Source organism: Sturnira hondurensis, unplaced genomic scaffold (genome assembly GCF_014824575.4).
Source record: "Sturnira hondurensis isolate 20B ecotype Veracruz unplaced genomic scaffold, ASM1482457v3 Scaffold0006413, whole genome shotgun sequence".
In the NCBI taxonomy this organism is placed as follows: Eukaryota; Metazoa; Chordata; class Mammalia; order Chiroptera; family Phyllostomidae; genus Sturnira; species Sturnira hondurensis.
This window is the reverse complement of record NW_028079044.1, coordinates 8,505,595-8,523,683: the sequence shown is the minus strand read 5'-3', so window position 1 is coordinate 8,523,683 and position 18,089 is coordinate 8,505,595. Positions and strand designations below refer to the sequence as shown.

Sequence of the window (18,089 nt, the reverse complement as noted above, 5' to 3'; positions counted from 1 at the left end):
TTACTCGAATGTAGCAGTGGCCGCTTTTTCTTCCTTGAAAGACCCGTGACTATCGACAGCCATGCTGCCTGAATTGAATTTCAGCTGAATCCAACTCTCTAATATCAGTCTGGCAAAGAACCTTGTATTGCCTTTTAATTTAGGTGTCTAAGTACTATTTGATAATTCAAGCACAACACGAAACATGTCCAATCTTACTCGGTTCCTAAGATCTGAGATAGGTCATTTGCCTCAGTAACCATGAGTTACAAATTAGCCATAATAAGAGTTAGCCCTAGGTTAAATATCTTCAACAAATCCTATACAATTACATACTATACTTTAAATAAATAAACGTAAGATACAACTAGAGACAAAAACCTAACAATACAAATAGACAGCTTACTTAATCAAGTTTAAGGCCATGACACTAAAAATAAACATAAAACAGGATTATCCTTTTGTAAGTAAGAAATGAGTACATACATGTCATGTACTTTTAGATGGTTGCTTAACCATAATTATTTCCAGCACTTCATGTCACATATCAATGTCTTCTAAGGGCCATTAATGTCATGGGTTTCTGATAGAAGCTAGCTGAATACCAGATCATGAAAGAAGGCAGTTAGTAAAATTTAAATATATTTTTGTTTAATAATTATTCCAGATAACCAAAAGTACAGGAAGAATCCATGAGACAATATCCTTTGTGAAATCTGTTAATAATCGAACAGATAACTTAATGCTTTCTAGGAAGCCCTACTCAGTAGAATATTTTAATTATAGACTATTCATACCCATGCAGTGACACAGGAATTAATAAGTACATTATTGATCAGTAAATATACAAGCTTTCAGAATCAAGATGAGAAGTTCATTTCATGAATTACAATAACCTTTTAATTTAAACAAAAGGACAAAATCCTTTCGTGAAGTTTAGTGCTACTGTTTAGATCAGGAGGATGTTTCACTGATGGTAACTTTTACCCCACCCCTAATGTTCATGACTATAACATCCACAACATGCAAAATTATAAAACTCACTTACAGGTGATGGTTCATTCTCTTCCCCAACAGAGGAAGACATTGTCTCAACTGATTCATGTTGGACATATTAAATCTTCAAGGGTCCTTTGCCTCTCACGGCTTCCCCTCATCGGATACACACACTTCTTTCTGATGAACTACTTATACCCAGCCAAGTGACACTGATCAAATTATAGAACAAAAAAATTACGCACTCTTTGTCATATTCCTTCATGACAGAGCTAACAACTTATTTCACTCTATTAATAAATTTGGTTTGGTAATGTTTTTATCTTTATCCTCTTTGGTTTTTTTTTTAACTTAGAAAAAGAGAAGTACATGAAGGCAAGGGCATAATAGGATTGATGTAGCTCCTAGTTTTCCTCTTGAGTTTAAAATCATAAACTATTCACTGATGTGGATTCTTAGGAGCAGCTTGTCAGACCCATTGTGATAATTAATATAATGGCATACTGTAAATGCCACTGTTGCTAAGGCTGTTATCTTGGTGATTGCTGTTGTTTCTGACAATGCTATTAATAACATTACTATGTTGATAATGATACTAACAAACAATGTTAAACACAAACAATACAATACATGTTGTGCTATACATACATACTGGAATATAGAATGAGTGTATTTCCTGGCTAACAGCTGATCATCTAAATTGCAAGTGACACCCACGGTCCTTGTCTTCAGAGCATCTATATATTGGATGTGAGTGGGTGAGCCCTTGCAGAGGAAGAGCTGGGAAGCTAGATTTACATAATAGCTCTTCAGGGTACATATTGGAAGTTGGAGGATCGTGTGAAGATTTGAAGAAGGAGAATCTTTGGTAAGACCAATGTGAATTGAGAAGTTAGTGAGAAGCTAAGATTTAAAATGTTAGAATATCAAAGAAGTACATATTATAGCAGTGACAAAGCAACAACTGAACTTTATTTTCTTAATCTTTTTCTGATTTTAAGTGCAATATACTCAGTTGTAAAAAGAAAAATGCGGGTGATACAGAATAGTATAAAGAAGAAATTAAGAAGCATGTGTGATATTGTCACTGGGTAGATATTAAATTCTGAATCACTTACTTCGTAATGGAGAAAATCCTAATTAGATAAACAATTTAAGTGCTTTTCAAATATTGCGTCACAACCCATTAGTGGAAGATACAATCAATTTTTTGGTTTATGATCAGCATGCTTTTTTAAAAAAAACATTAGAATGAGAGTATTATAGCAATAAAATTTTTACTCATCTATATGATGCATACAGGTACAGGGTATGATGTAAAATTAAGTTCTAAATGTGGGTCACAGTGAAACTAACTATTTGCTAAAAGCCATCAATTGTCATTATTTTAGTTGATATATTTGAAAAGGGAAGGAATTGGTATGAAGTTCTAAAAAATAATGAGACAATAAACCTAATCTTGGTAACAAATATTTTTAAAATTCCCCTTTATTATGATCCTGTTGGAGATACCCACTGCCTCCAGCTGGTTGCATTCATATACACTGAATGCCATTGGGCAAAAGCAGACACTTTTGTTAACCTTACAGAGCTCACAAACTAGGTATCAGTTAAATAACCAAGCAAATACTTGCACAATTTCAGCTGTGATAAATGCCATGGTGTTCAGAGGGTCCATAAGAAGGGAATGTAATCTAATATAACTTAAAGGTGAATTCAGGGAAGGCTGCCCTGGAAAGGTAGCATCGCTGCCTTTTAAAGGGTAAGTATAAGGAGACAAGGAGACATTCCAGGCAGAGAAAACAGCATGGTCAAATGCCTGGTCACCAGAGGGGTTGTGGAGTACAAAGACCACCCGGTCACACACTTTAGACCTGCTCACAAGGAAATGTTCACAGGTGCCCTATGGCCTGGGTTTAGCTTCTATGTAAGTCTGGCAGGGAGAGACCTTGTCTTTCCTTGATGAAGACCTGCTTTTTATTTTGTTTTTGTTTTTAAAACTGTGTTAATAGGTCACACGTGGATCGGATGGCTTCTAAAAAGGCTCCGAATGTAAGGGGACATCTTGAGGATCAATGCTTGTCTTGATATATAAGTGATTATGCATATATTTCTGGTAATAATTTCTTCATAAAACACCAGTACATCCCTCATAATCATAATAGCCCATTAATGTTTCTGCTTAGGGGAAAAGGAACTAGGACTTTTAAATACATTTATATACTAAAAGGCACACCGATACTGACTGATCAGCTATAATTCTGTATCCTAAAAATTGTAGGATAAAGACACATTTTGGTGTCCTCCACTCTAAAATCTTATGCTCTAAAATCCCTTGGTAGCTTATTAGGTATTTAGCATTAAGAACCTTTAATTTTCAGCCCTGGCTGGCTTAGCTCAGTGGATTGAGCGTGGGCCTGTGAATGAAAGGATCGCGGTTCGATTCCCAGTCAGGGCACATGCCTGGGTTGCAGGCCATTTCCCAGCAGGGGATGATGCAGGAGAGGCAACCATACATGGATGTTTCTCTCCCTCTCTCCTTCCCTTCCCCTCTAAAGATAAGTAAATAAAATATTTTTTTTAAAAAAGAACCTTTAATTTTCTTTTTTTAAGCCAAGGTTTTCAAAAAAGGAACACATTTTGAGACAAAGCCAAGTTTCTTGAAGTATAAATACTTGAGTAGAAAAAAAGGAATAAATATATAAGAATAGAAAGAGTCGGGGGGGGAAGCAAATTAGGGCAGGTAAGTTTTATTTTGTCATGAAAACTACATGGTAATATTTTCTCAGGCCATTTTATCAGGTAATTCTCTCTCTCTCGTGTGACTACCAAAAACAATTTGTCTTCAAAGCACTGTTCTGCACGTGATTTGCAAATTCATTTATTCATTCATTCATTTAACTAACATGAATTAGACACGTATAACTATAATTTAAAATATTTATGGAGTTATCTAGACATAAAAGAAAGCCCTCCAATCCATTTCCTACATGGCAACAGGAATGATTTTGTAAATCTTATCAGGACATTCTCTGCTTCAACAGTATTCCACCGCACTTCCGATAAAACTCTGAGTTCATGTCACGGCTTTTGACGAAGCTCTATGAAAAGCAAGTCCTCGCCTGTCCTGCAGCTCCTTCTCACCAGCCCTCTATTGCTGTGCCCTGGTCACACCGGCCAGTTCTTGGCTCCCACCCGGGGCCTTACCATGGGCCACTTCCCCAGGGAGAGCAGCGTTGCCTCTGGTCTCCACTTCTGTGATAGTTCTCATTCTTTACATCTTTACTCAGATGTCACAGAGGAAACAACAGTGGAAATTATGCCCTCGTATGAAAACACCCTGCACTTTCTTCATAATATTTATTATGAAAACATTTTGTATATTCATAAATTATACATAATTTATAACTGTGTATATTTTTAATTATTATTTTAAATTTCGTTTTCTCCATTGGACTGTAGGCCCCAGAAAGGCAAAGATCTGGCTGACTTCTTCACTACCCTATTTCTAGGGCTTAGCTAAAGAAATACAGAATGCTTTTGTTTCGATCCTAGACCCACCACTAGTTATTTACTCTGGCATGGGTCAGAGTAACCTCCCTGAAATGAATTTTATCTAAAATGCTACTGTCATATTTTAGCTTTATCATATATTTCATATATATTTAGATTTTTTTGAATACCATTGCCTAGAACAGAATAGGGCTTAATAAATGAAAAACAACTTCTTTCTCACTCCTTCTCCCTCACCTCCATGAGTATCTAAAAATGTTGCCACATTCCCTCCAAAATAAAGCAATGATTCACAAGTCTGGCATTTACCAGCTACTAGTTTACTTTTCCCTTCCTACTCCCCAATTAAGAGAAAGCTCATTTTGAGGTTTAATGGAGAGTATCGCAGGTTCATCAGAGTTCAATTCAGCAGTCTGGAGTGAATCTGTAATAATCCATGACCACAGACCAGTTTGTATTTTTCCCCTAATAAAACTCACGAATGGCTATGTTTAAATGGAATTTTGCAGGTCATTAATCCATTCTAAGGACTGACTCTTTTGGCTGTTTAATTGAGAAACAGTGGTGGTAGGAGCAGATTGGGAATCTGCATTTACCTAGAAGGTGGTGATAGACTGTTTATATTTTATTAATTTTTACTTCAAAAGAATTTCTGAATGACTTAAACTGAAAAATTCTAAAGGCCACTGTCACCTTCCCAAATAAAACAAGATTTAGATAAGATTTGTAATCACTCCTTAAAATGTTAAACTCTGGTGGGCTTGAAAGGTTCTTTCTTATTTGAAACTGAAGAAAAAAAGCTTTACAAGACTGTCCTTAATTGTTGTGAACTGACCACCGTCCTGTATTTTGTTACCTCAGAAAAAGACCCAACCATCTTGTGATTGGTTGAAAAGCTGACAAGTGCCAAAGTTCTGGCCAATGAAACATGAGGGGATGTCCACTGGGGGCAGTTTTCAGCAGAGCTGTCTCTTTAAATGGTACATGCACAAAAAGAAACGTTCCCTTTTTCTGCCTCCAGGGGCTATAAACTGTAAGATATCTGGTATATGGCAGCTGTTTGGAAATGGAAGTTTGGAGTATGTGGGATAAGAAATACTATCATCTGCATTTAACAGAAGAAAAAACTGAAGTGTACAAATATGGAATGATTGGACAAAGCCCAATCTGCTTGTGACACAGGTGGCTTCGGTTGCTATAAATTATCTGGTAATTCTCTAGTCCCCCTCCTCCCTTTCCCCCCCATATTCCAACCAGTACTGGAAGGTTCAGCACTGGCAAATCCTACACCAATGCCCCATCACTCCCCAAGCACCATATTTAAAAAGAAATTCTAAAATACCAAAGAGAATAAAGATAGCCATTTACTAATTTCATATACTTTAAAGGGGGCTGCATAGATAGATGGATAGATACATAAGTGAGTATATGACTATAGAACTCTCATATATACGCTAACTTAAAATACTATATTGAATATGTATATATTTAACATATATACACATTTAACATGCACACATTTTAAATATATTTAGTATATATTTTAGATGTTTGTTTTAATATGTATTTACATGCGTGTGGCATGTCTGTGTGGTGCATATGTATATGTATATATGTGTGTGTGTGTGTGTGTGTGTGTGTATAGAGAGAGAGAGAGAGAGGGAGAGGGGGAGAGAGAGAGAGAGAATACTTAATTTAGGCTTATGGAAATCTAAAACAAGACTGGAAATGCACTCCTCAATCCCCAGAAATTCATGGATTCAGTGTTTACGTGAGTGACTAGCATTGTTCTTTGGATGAGGAAAGTTCATGAAAGCAACGTCAGTAAATAGTTTCCTTATCTCCGCAGCAGTTTTAATGACTCACTGCCATTCCTCTCCTTCACTCATCTAGTGTCTCAGAATTGTAATGACTCTCCGTGAAACAATGACTAAATATCTAAGGTGGTTTAATACTGTCAACCACAGTAAGGACAAAACCAGAAACTGTCAATAATTAGGGTAATCGGGAACACTGGATTTCTCCAACAAAACAAGTGATTACCATGTTCAGTTAGTGTTTAAAGTAGAGGCGTATGAAGTTAAAAATAAGCAGTAATCACCAACAGAGTCATTCCAGAATTATCACCACACTATCTCAATTTTTTTATGGAATAGAATGTTTGATTTTGTTTTCCTACTTTTGTTGAAAAACTTGACATTTTGACTGCCTCTATATGCAATATTTCTGTCTCTCAGTATCTAGTATTCTACCTGAGAAACCAGGCTGAGAATATGAGTGGCCCCCTCTCCTATTCTGGTACTTGCAAAAGGACAGCAGTGAAACTTAAGAACCTGGGAATCTGGTACGAAAGTATTTTTTTGTTTTTGTTAATATGAATTAGGCACTCTTATTAATTCATAAAGATGTATCTCCCATCTTGAAACTATCAAACCCCAAATGATGATTACACCATCTTATCACTAAAAGTCAAATAACTTTTCTTCGTTCTCTGCCAGTGTATTCTTTCAGGAACTCTCATCCCCATTTTTTGCTACACTGATCAGTAAGCCAGGAAGAAAGATATGATAAGTTGTAGTGTTCAACAAATGTCACGGCATACCACAGACCTCACAAATGACAGTAGTAGGTTCACAGGCTTAATAACAGGTATATTAATCATTTCTTTCACTTTACTAGCATCTTATGTAAGTCAGAATAAGTGGTTTGCATAGGTAGCTCTTTTATGAATATCACCAACTTAACAGTAAGAAGTCTGTATTTCCTAGTATAGGAAAGACATTAAAATAGAATACTCTGGCATATAAGACTATAATATTGCCAAATATGTCACCGAAGCCAGGATCATATATGTGCAATGTCCTGCTTCAAGAAAAATATGGATTTTAAAATTGCAGCCTGCGAAATCCATTTTAAGATGACATAACAGAAGATATATTAGTGTTTCTCACAAATGAATCAACCTATTGCATAATTATAATCACATTTAATAATGAAAGCAAAATAAAGTGAGCAATATAATCTCTTTTCTATTTGGACAACATCTCATACAAGAATTCGTCTGAGAGTAAAGTCATCAAGGGTTGCTTGTTTGGTTACACCTGACCAGTGAGTATACATTAATCTTTTTAAAAAAATTCTGGGTTTGAACAGAAACATGGCTTTCTAAAATAAATGCAGTTTTTTGTTGTTTTTTTAATGCAATCACTCAGTGTTTGTTTAATGTTTGATTCACTCAATAGCAATTCCTCCCTTAAGCATTTGTGAAGTAGTTTGTGGACATGCTTGCAGTAGTATACTTGTGTGCAAAAATCAAACATAAAAACTGATCACATGCTCACAGCTGGAAACCGTGTCAGGCTTTATTCAGTAAGGTATCAGGCATTATCATTTAGCACTCCCACAGCGGGAGGAAAAATGGTGGCACAGAGGAGAATGAGCACATCAGACACACTCCAGGGGTTTTCTTTCTCTACATTGTTCCTCTCCCAAATGTAACTCTTTAAATTTTAAATAGGAAAAGAACACACAGAATCATTGCTCAGAACAAAAAAAGGGGGAGGGGAAGTGGATATAGAGGAGGAAGGAAGTGGCCAAACAAGAAGACAAACATTTCTCATTAAATCAAGAGAATACTAGAAAGTTCAATATACACTTTCATGCGTCCTTAAGACCTAAGGAGGCACGCAAATCAAAGGGGCTCTGTACAGCTACTTTAGTTCCGACAGGGCAGTGCTTTACTGTGCTGTTTTTTACGATTGTTGATTGTGCACAAGTTACTCTTTAGTAATCAAATGCAAATACATTCGGGAACAGCTAACTGATGAGGTTTTGTCTTGTAAACCTATACTTAATGGCTATATAATATACCTCAATACATATTAGGAGAATTGAAAGAACTGAAGACACTTTATGATTCCTTTTCTGGAGAAGAAATCATCTTCAAACCCTGTTACCTAATTCTATTTCTTCATAGAAATTATATAATTTAGAAATTGATTTAAACCTCCAAAAAATCCCAATTTTCACATTAGTCCTTGTTTAATACAATAAGGCCATGATTATTTAGAAGATAATTAAAAGTGCTAGATTTATTTTACCAGACAAGCAAAGTTCACGAGAGGTTTCATTTCAGCGAGTGGAGGAATTTCTAGAAAAAATAATGATTGCAGCTTCCTGTTAATGGCGTCCACACCGATGCCTTCGACAGAGCCCCAGCCAGCTCCGGAAGGCCCACAGGAGGAGGATCCATCGGATGCTCCCACTTCAACACACTCGCTGCGCCACTGCTCTTCCTGTGGACACTGCAGGCCCTCTTGGTGTGCTCGGCAGTGTCGCCTGAAAGGTGGCCCTCTGAGCCCCAGACACTTGGCTAGCCACGCTGCTTTTGGAATGGTTTGCGAAAGAAATCTTTATCAGCATGTAATAAATAGCGAAATAAGAGTAAAAAAACAGATCTTGGTCCATCCACCGATCCTTTTATAAATCCCCTAGGATTAGAGATGAATAGTCCTCATCCCTAACTCTCACCCTGAAACATCAAGGCCAACTTCTGTTGTGTCTTTCTTGTGGCTCTGTCACAAATACAGAAACTAAGCCATAATAAAATTAAATGCTTAGCTTAAAATAAACCTTGAATATAAATTCTGACCTCTAGTTTCTTACTATAATGCTGTGCTTTCTAGCTTCTATTCTGAATTGTATGTGTATAAGTATATATGTATGAATATATATTATATTATATATGTATGTGAATGTATAGTATATACACATGTGAGTATATATAGTATATATGGATGTGAATATATACATACATATATATACATACTTTAAAACTTTTAGTTTTTTCTAAAAGGGGAAAAATACAATAGATCCTTAGACCAAAATAAAAAGGAACAAACTGAGTATGTGCATTTTCTTTTAAACAGGGAATCAAATCAGCCTAACAAGATGTTTCCCTGAAATATTGGCCTCAAATGAGTCCATTCAGCCATGGCAAGGAGAGGTTTCCAGCCAAAACATTTAATTAGTGCCCAATTAAGACAGCCAGAATGATGTGAAGTCCAGGCTCTGGCCGTGTGCATGCCTCAGGATGGGTAAGCAGCTTAAGTGAGTCAAGTCTGGCTAAAAGCTGTCAACTGTCAAACTGTCAACGGGCCATATGGGTCAGGCAGCATCCCTCTGAAGAATTCGGCTTGTCCACTCATCAGGGGAAAAATACCTTCAGCACCATTGGGTTGACAAATACACAGCAGTTCTTCAAAGCTGGAAGGAACTGAAACTATGTGGGGATAAAAGGGAGAGTCCTGTCGTGTCTGTCCCCTTTTAAACTTTCCTGGCACCCCATCAGCTAGAGGAAAAGGTCTAAACTCTGTCACATGTCAGATAATACCCCTCCCTAATTCTCTGGCCACATCTCTCATCCCTCCTTTTCTCTGCTTTATCCTTCAGCAGTGCTGAACTGCTTGACACTGCCTTCCTATGCACTCGAGCTTTCTGGACTCCATAGCTTCTCAAATACTGGTATCTTCTGTCAATACCATTTATTCTCTCTTCTCCCTCCCCCTCAACTCATTCAGCTCCTTTGCTCAAATTCATCCTTCTATACTAGACTTAGAAGTCAGCTGCTACCAGCAGCCTTCCTTCCCCAGCCATCAACCTCAGGCAGGGTTATAGACACCCTCACTAGGCTCTCATAGTCCCTGAGTGTCTAGCTTCTACCTTAATGTGTCTGATTCTCATCCCTTCTTGATGAGCCCATTTTCCTCCCTTGATTCTACACAACCTGATGGCAGGATGTCTTAATCCTAGTACCAGGGGCATTGAATGTTCCTGATAATGTTATTGATAGAAATCAACAAGTAATCATGAAATAATCACATCAAAATTAAACTCCCCCATGTTTCTTTTGTTTCAAAATGCCCCTTATATGCATGCAAATATCACCTTGCAATTGGACTGATTTGCCTGTGTAGACACAGTAAGTTAATAATACGAAACTCTATTGCTCATCTTGTGCAGAGGTCTGTGGGTATGCCCTTCCGAGAGGACATGCATAAGCAGAAGAGCCTGGGATTAAAATCAACTGAGGTATTTGGCTGAGTGATATTAATTAGAGAGTGTACTGGCAATCAAAGTCAAGTGATCTTTAAACTGTCTTTACATTGATATTTTATTATAACCAGGAATCAAACAGGTGTGGAAGACTCTTGAAGCCCTGAGGAAAGTCTTGGTTTGTGAAAACACCCTACTCCTCTTCTAGCCTCCTGCTCACTAGAAATCTTTTCATGTAAATATTAGAAAGAAGAAACTGTCACAGGCAAACTCAGAAAGACGATGGGGGAGAAAAGCTACCAGAGTTCAGTTACAGCTCAAAGTTATGTGTGAGTGCATGTGCGTGTGCATGTGCATGTGTGTGTGTGTGTGTGTGTGTTGGAGATAGAAGTGCTAATTCCCCAGAGCCTATTGAGTAAATATTGGCGATTGTGACCTTTTCATTCATCTGTCTACTACCTTCTTGAATAAATGTGCTGCATTAACTCTCCCCAATGCCAGCCCATATCTGCCCCCTAACAATCCAGGGACCAAAGGGTGTTGCCCCTGCGACAGTTCTGTAAAGAAATGCAAATGTTTTAAATTTTAGGTAAAGAATAAGCCCCCTCTATTGCTTCAGAGAAACTACCTTAAAATTAGATAAAAGATTAGAAATACTAATTCAATCCCAAATGTCATATAATAATTAATGTAACCAAAAATGAAGAGAAACTTTGATAAAGAGCATGTATTAGGAAACAATAAACATTCTCAAACTTAACACTTCCTAAGCTCCCAATAAAGGTAGAACCTATCAAAACAAAGGTGAACTAATCATTTGACAAAGGACCTTGAAAAACAGCAGGTGTAGATAATGTCACTTTGCATATATCAACTGTTGGTCACACCTCCCAGTACTGCTACATCAGGCTGTGACTATTACTCCCCAAAAAAGTCAAAAGAGAAATTTTTTTAATTCATTGATGAGCCCCTTTAAAAAAACAATGCTCATGCACAAACCTAGAAAACTGCTTTTTCTGGCTATAAGGACAAAAACCCTAAAGCCTCTGCACTAAGGGCACTGAGATACGTGAACAGTCGCATGCTTCTCCTAGGAGTGCAATCTGTTGTCTGGATAAGAAACTGGTGGGAAGAGTATTATCCTAGGGTAGGCATGCCCAGGAGATAAAAAAAGAAAAAAAAACAATTAAAATGTAACTATGACTTTTTACCTAAAGAATCGAATGTGTCACTCCCCTAAAAAAGTAGTAATTTTTTTCTTCATTCCCAAAGGAGAAAAGCTTGTTTCGCCTTCACAAAAAGAACATGTGTCTGTCAAGAGTTCACAGATCCACCACGTCCACGAGGGCGTGCAAGATGCACGCAAACGTGCAAGAGGTGGCCCTTCACCAAGCCACCGTGGTGACTGGACCAGCCATGCTTCCCTCTATACTAGAGCCACACCACCCCAGGGGACAGCACTCACCCCACTTTTCCTGCAGGAGCTGGCCAACCACATGTATAAGAGGCCACAGGTTCCTCCTCACCTCCCCACCATCTGCAGGGAAGTTTCTGAGCCTCTTCAAAGAGATACTAAGGATACTCTTGTGGCCAGGATGGGACTTTTTCACCCCTTCACCTGACCCTTTACTCCTTCCTTTGCATTCGTCCCTTCTTAGGAGGAAACTATCATGCTTGGTGAGACTCAGAAAAGACAAAGAACCTCTCAGTATAATGAAGTATGTCTGGCATATGATGTGTCAAACCTAGGGGCCTGCTGTTGCCATCCAGCTAGCTGTATCTAGAGGGAAAAATCAAGGGACATATCATCTAAGAAACAAACTCTAGCCCTGGCTGGTGTGGCTCAGTGGATTGAGTGCTGGCCTATGAACTAAAAGGTCACTGGTTCGATTCCCAGTCAGAACACACACCTGGGTTGCAGGCCAGGTCCCCAGTAGAGGGGGCACAAAAGGCACATAGATGTAGATGTTTCACTCCCTCTCTTTCTCTCTCCCTTCCCCTCTCTCTAAAAGTAAATAAATAAAATCTTTATTAAAAAAATAAATAGAACTCTTGAGAGAAGCAGAAACAAACAAAAAACAATAAAAGACAGAAGGAAGAAAAAGGCAAGGGAAAGAGAAGGAGCCTCTGATGTCTGTATTTGTGAACATCATTTTTCCTGATAATGAACTGTTTACCCTTTACCTGTTGCTCTTAGAAATAAGTCCCTGAGATCTCTCTTGCTCCCTCCTGGAGCAACTGTGGGAGGAGAAGGAAGAAGCCTCCTCTCTTGCTTTTCAAGGAGCATTTCTTTCTAAACCCAGAGATAAGCAAACTGTATCACAAGGAATTCTTAATTTGAATATGCTTATCTTGCAATATACAGCATAAGTGAGAAAGGAATCAGAACAAGGCTGTTTGTATAGACAAAATGAAAATCCAAGACATGGGTACTGAAGGGGGAAGTTCCCAGAGTCTTGGTACTGAATTTGCAGAGTGAGTTAACCAAAGTTAGGGACGAAGCTAACATCAGAGGTGTCAAATCAGCCTCTCATTTCAAAGGGGCCATAGTGGTCAATGTCAGGGCACAATTTGGGAAAAACCTACAGCATAAAGAAAGTGATGCCAGAATCAGACATTAGCCGAGATTAAAGAGTAAGACACAGTGGCTACAGAAGACCTATGACTCAGACTCACAGGTTTGCAAGGTCAGGGCCACAGAGCCAGGTCATCAATAGAATGGAATCTCCCTATGCATGAGTTTTAAGAGCGAAAGGACAAAACTAGCAAACTCACATAGGTACTCTTCTACAATTTATTTTGTAAAGATATATTACAGCACAAGAAAAGTACCAAATTCCCCAAGCCTTGGAAAGTAAAAATAAGCTTTGTACTGGTAATAACTAAAAACTAATTATAATTGAACAGTAATGAATACATAGTGAATAGAGCTTGCTATTGACATATAAAAATACTTAAAAAGTAGCCAATTCCCTTGACCTGGATTAACCCAGATAGCATGACTAGGAAAGAAAACTGAATGAGAACCCTCCAGGTAAAAATGATCATGGGGTCTATAGATTGTTTGAATGAATACACACACACACGCACACACACACACATACATACACATAAGCACACCCAAACCTAAGCCTCAAATGACTCAAGGTTAAGAAATCAAAACCTAAAGACAGCCATCCTCACCCAGACAGCCAACTAGGCTTTCCCAAATATGGTAACTACTTAAGCTGCTGCCAGTGAAACAATTTCCTTGCTTTGCTTGCACATCTTTCCTATAAAAATCTTTTTCCTGGGAACATGCCTAACCACTTCCGGTTTGGCAGCGCCCAGTTCAAATTTTTGCTCAATAAACTTCTTAAAATTTGTGATATGCCTCAGTTTATCTTTTAAGAAATGTAAAACAATACAAACTTGTTGGTTAGCAACCTGGGGCATTTCCCGGGTGAAATTCAAAACTGGCACCCATACACAGAGGGTAAGGGGAGACAGAAGAAAGAGGCAGGGCACTCCTCATGGGTAGGTGGCAGTTTCAACAAGCAAGAGAACTTGTGTAGGAGGCTTGTCTCAGGCAGCCACAAGACAAGTAAATCTCTGTGCACCCACCCACCAGAATCTTAAAAGTTTATATAGAGGACTTAATGGGATTCAATCGCAGATACAGTCCAGAAGATCTCAATGACACCTTACTCTCTCAAGGCTGTGTCTTCTCCAACAGCTCCACCAATGGGAACAGTGGGCAGAACAGACGCTGCAAGGACAGGGCAGGGTCAGAAGCTCCAGTAGTTCAGTTCGAGGGTGGATAGGTGGTCACTTCTTCTCAATGACCAATTCCAACAGACTCCCAACTGAATGGCTTCAATTTGATGACCCAGTCTGATAGAGTTCCATTTATTTACTTCCATCTCTCCTATATACTATTAGCCAATTCTGACTTCTTAAAAATACATATAGAAAGTCCTTGAATAACTTCATGTCATTATAACACTGATGGAAAAAAAATCAATTCTGGCCAGGGCCACAGCCCGTGTGGAGGTTGCATGTCCTCCTACATCTGTGTGGGTTTCTCCAGATACGCTGGTTTATGTGAATCAGCATGGCTGAATTGTCCCACAGGTGCAAGCGTGGGCGTGAGGCACCCAGAGATGGAAGGGCACCTCGTCCAGGGTGGGTTCCTGCCTGCTGCCCTAAGCTGCCAGGATAGGTGTGGGCCCATAACCTTGAGCTGGAAGAAGCGGGTTGGAAAACATCTACTCGTTTTTATGAACCTTTCCTAAATGTGTATCTAGGTCACATTTATTTCAATGTTCAATATTTGAAGTGTTTTGAGTTTTTATTAAGAAGTTTGGTGTTTTTCTGATCAGAAATACACCATAGGAACTTAACTCTTGTTTCTATCAATCAGCCTACGGTAAAATTGGTTTGATTACAAGTTGTTTCACTTAAAGCTGCAGTTTCCGAGAACATATCAACAATGTTAAGTGAGAACAAATGTACACTATTTGTTCATGGCGCCCTTATTCCAAACTTCCAGCAGCCCATTTCTACGGGTAGCCTCACACCTTTGATAATAAGGTCCCAGCCTTCCTACCCACTCTCCTCACCGGCAATGCCCCATTTGGAGCCCAGTGCTACAACCTTCCAAATCTTACCACGTGTCTTCCTCTCTCTACAAATTTGCTCCTGTCCTCCTTTTCCCTCTTCTTTTCAAATTCAAAACATCCTTGAAGTCCCTGTTCACATCTTTCCTAGTCCATGAAGCCTCACCCCTTAACCCTAGTACACTGACTATTTACCATCCCTGGATGTCTCTGGGTATTCTCTTCTGCATCTAAATTTACCACTTGGCTACGTTTCTCTAAATGCCCGTATGCATTAAGACATTTAGAGAATATCTTATCACAAAACTGAAAAATCCCTTTAGAAGAGGGATCATCTATATTTGTTCACCCTTTTCTCGGTACTTACACAGAATTAAGTACACAGTATCAAGGTAATGAAACTAAGGTTCAATAAATATTGGGGTTCTTGAAAACTATTGAAGGAAGTAAATTAAGTTAATAATGTCTGAAGGGAGCATGGGACAGTTCCACTGATGTCTGTGTAGCAAAGGCATTATTTCTCTTACTCACTTCAAATATATCTTCTGAGAAGCATTTTAAGAAACCACAGACAAATGCAATCCTATATTAGAAGGGACAGAGAAATAACTATGCCACTGTCTTGGATATACAGGACTCAGATTAAATTAATCCACACCCAGGACTCAGATAAATACAAAATTAATCCAAAACACACAAATACAAAAGATTGATGATCCCAAACATGAATGTACCTAATACATGCTTAAGGGGTGGCTGAGTTTTGACAAAGGGAGTTCTGCCAAGTTGTCTCAAGATTAGATTCAACAAACCAGGTCACTAAGGATGGAGGGGTAAAAATGGGTATGGGCTCCAAAAGTCAGCTGCGTTTCAGACTTGGCCGTTAAGTGCACCTGATTAAAGTCCTGCAAAGAGGTCTCACTGTAGGAGGGTGGTGGCAGTGAGATAAGCAGGGTGCTCAATGTGGAAAGGAGAAAGGAGAAAAGGGGGGTTGGTGCAGAGGAAATAAAGGAAAAGGTTTCTGGAAACCACTGGTTGGCTAACTTTTGTGATTCCAGTTTTGGGCTTTTTCTTTTCTTTTTTACATTTTCCCCCTCCATTTTGTACTCCTGCCCAGATTCAGAGTGATGACTTCATAATAATAAATAAATAATTAAGGAACCAAGAAAAGATCCAAAAGATATGCCAAGAAGGCTTACCAGCTTGGCTCCAGACCTGCCCACAGGGAGAGGCAGAAAGTGGGTCTGGCTTTGCCTGCCTGGATGGCTGGGAGGCAGTGACAGGCATCCAGTTACAAAGCTCAGTGTGGGGCGGTGGGGCGGGGTGCACCAGTTGATGCCCAAGCTGCCTGGCATTCATATTTTAAAACATTTCTTCAAAGGATAGTCATGCTTTTTCTTCCCTTCTAGGGGATTTAAATGTACACATATAATCCTGTAGACCACAGACCGCAAGCACGAGTGGAATCCGGCCCTCCACCTTGTTTCTACCCAGTGGCAGCGCTGAGCTCTCACTTAGCTGTTAAGGAGTAGTTACATGTATCCAGTCCTAACATTACATTCGGCCCTTCGAAGGCAACCGCAAGGCTGATGTGGGCTCTGGCGGAAATGAGTCTGACACCTCTACTGTAGACCTTCCTTTAGCTCTAGGAATGAGCTGGGTTTGGAAACTACCTAGATGCCTACAGAGTTAATGCCCTAGAGAACGAGGGCTCTCGCAGCCCTAGCTGAGATCACATGCCTTTCCACACTTGCCACTCAGAGACTGGCCCGGTGAACTCAAAGGTAGAGGGACGAATATTTGCTATAGAAAGGTGATGATTTAGACCAGGCGTCCCCAAGCCCTAGGCCATGGACGGGTACCAGTCTGTGGTCTTTCAGGAACTGGGCCACACAGCAGGAGGCGAGTGGCGGGCCAGTGAGGGAAGCTTCATCTCTATTTACAGCTGCTCCCACTACTCTCATTACAGCCTGAGCTCAGCCTCCTGTCAGATCAGCAGCCGCATCAGATTCTCACAGGATCACGAACCCCACTGTGAACCGCACACACGAGGATCTAGGTTGCCCACTCCGTATGAGAGTCTAGTGCCGGATGATCTGAGATGGAGCTGAGGCGGCGAGGGTAGCCCTGGGGAGCCGCTGCAAATACGGGTTATCATTAGCAGAGAGGTCTGACTGCACAGAGACCATAATAAATCAGTTTCCTGCAGACTCACATCGAAACCCTATCTGTGAGTGGCAAGTAACAGTGCAGCTGCATCTGGTGGCAGGCTTTATAGTGGCAAGTGAGTTGATGCACTTCAATTGTACAGCTGCATCTGGTGTCAGGCTTGAAGTCACAATCTGACACTTCAGTCCATGTGTGGCCTGCCCATTATTTTATTTACTGCTTCCTTACATGCCTGTTTCCCACAATGCACACTTGGCTCAGTTGCAGTTGTGGTAAGGGTGAGCATGTGGTGAGTTGTATGATTATTTCATCATATATTACCATGTAATAACAATAGAAATAAAGTGCACAATAAATGTAATGCCCTTGAATCATCCTGAAACTATCCCTCCTCCCTGGTCTATGGAAAAATTGTCTTCCACAAAACTGTTCCTTGGTGCCAAAAACGTTGGGGACAGCTGATTTAGACAGTTCATAAATTCTTTTTAAACAAGTTTTCAAATTTTTTTCGCAACTCTTATCTCACTGGATCCTCACACAACACTGTGCAGCCTGCTGAGGAAAGATGATCATCCTAATTAGGTAAACAGACAGAATTCAGGGGTAGTGTCTGCCTAACTCTTGGCCACAGGGCTGGTGCACAGCCCCAGTGGGACTGGAACCCAGGCACCCAGACATACACAGGCTCCAGAAACAGAAAACTGAGCACCCTGAAAATGAAGGGCTCAGGATCTTTCAGGAAGATATGAGACAGACATAAAATCTCCAAGCCAGAAGATA

General features: G+C 39.5%; 1 long non-coding RNA gene across 1 annotated transcript; it reads right to left on the bottom strand.

Annotated features, from left to right (window-relative positions):
• Nucleotides 1–974: 974 nt before the first annotated feature.
• Nucleotides 975–14,979, bottom strand: LOC118988896 (uncharacterized). Its single transcript, XR_005066864.1, has 3 exons — nucleotides 14,912–14,979; nucleotides 6,414–6,418; nucleotides 975–986 (listed from the first exon to the last, which is right to left on the bottom strand). It is a non-coding gene; the product is annotated as an uncharacterized LOC118988896 (long non-coding RNA).
• Nucleotides 14,980–18,089: the final 3,110 nt, after the last annotated feature.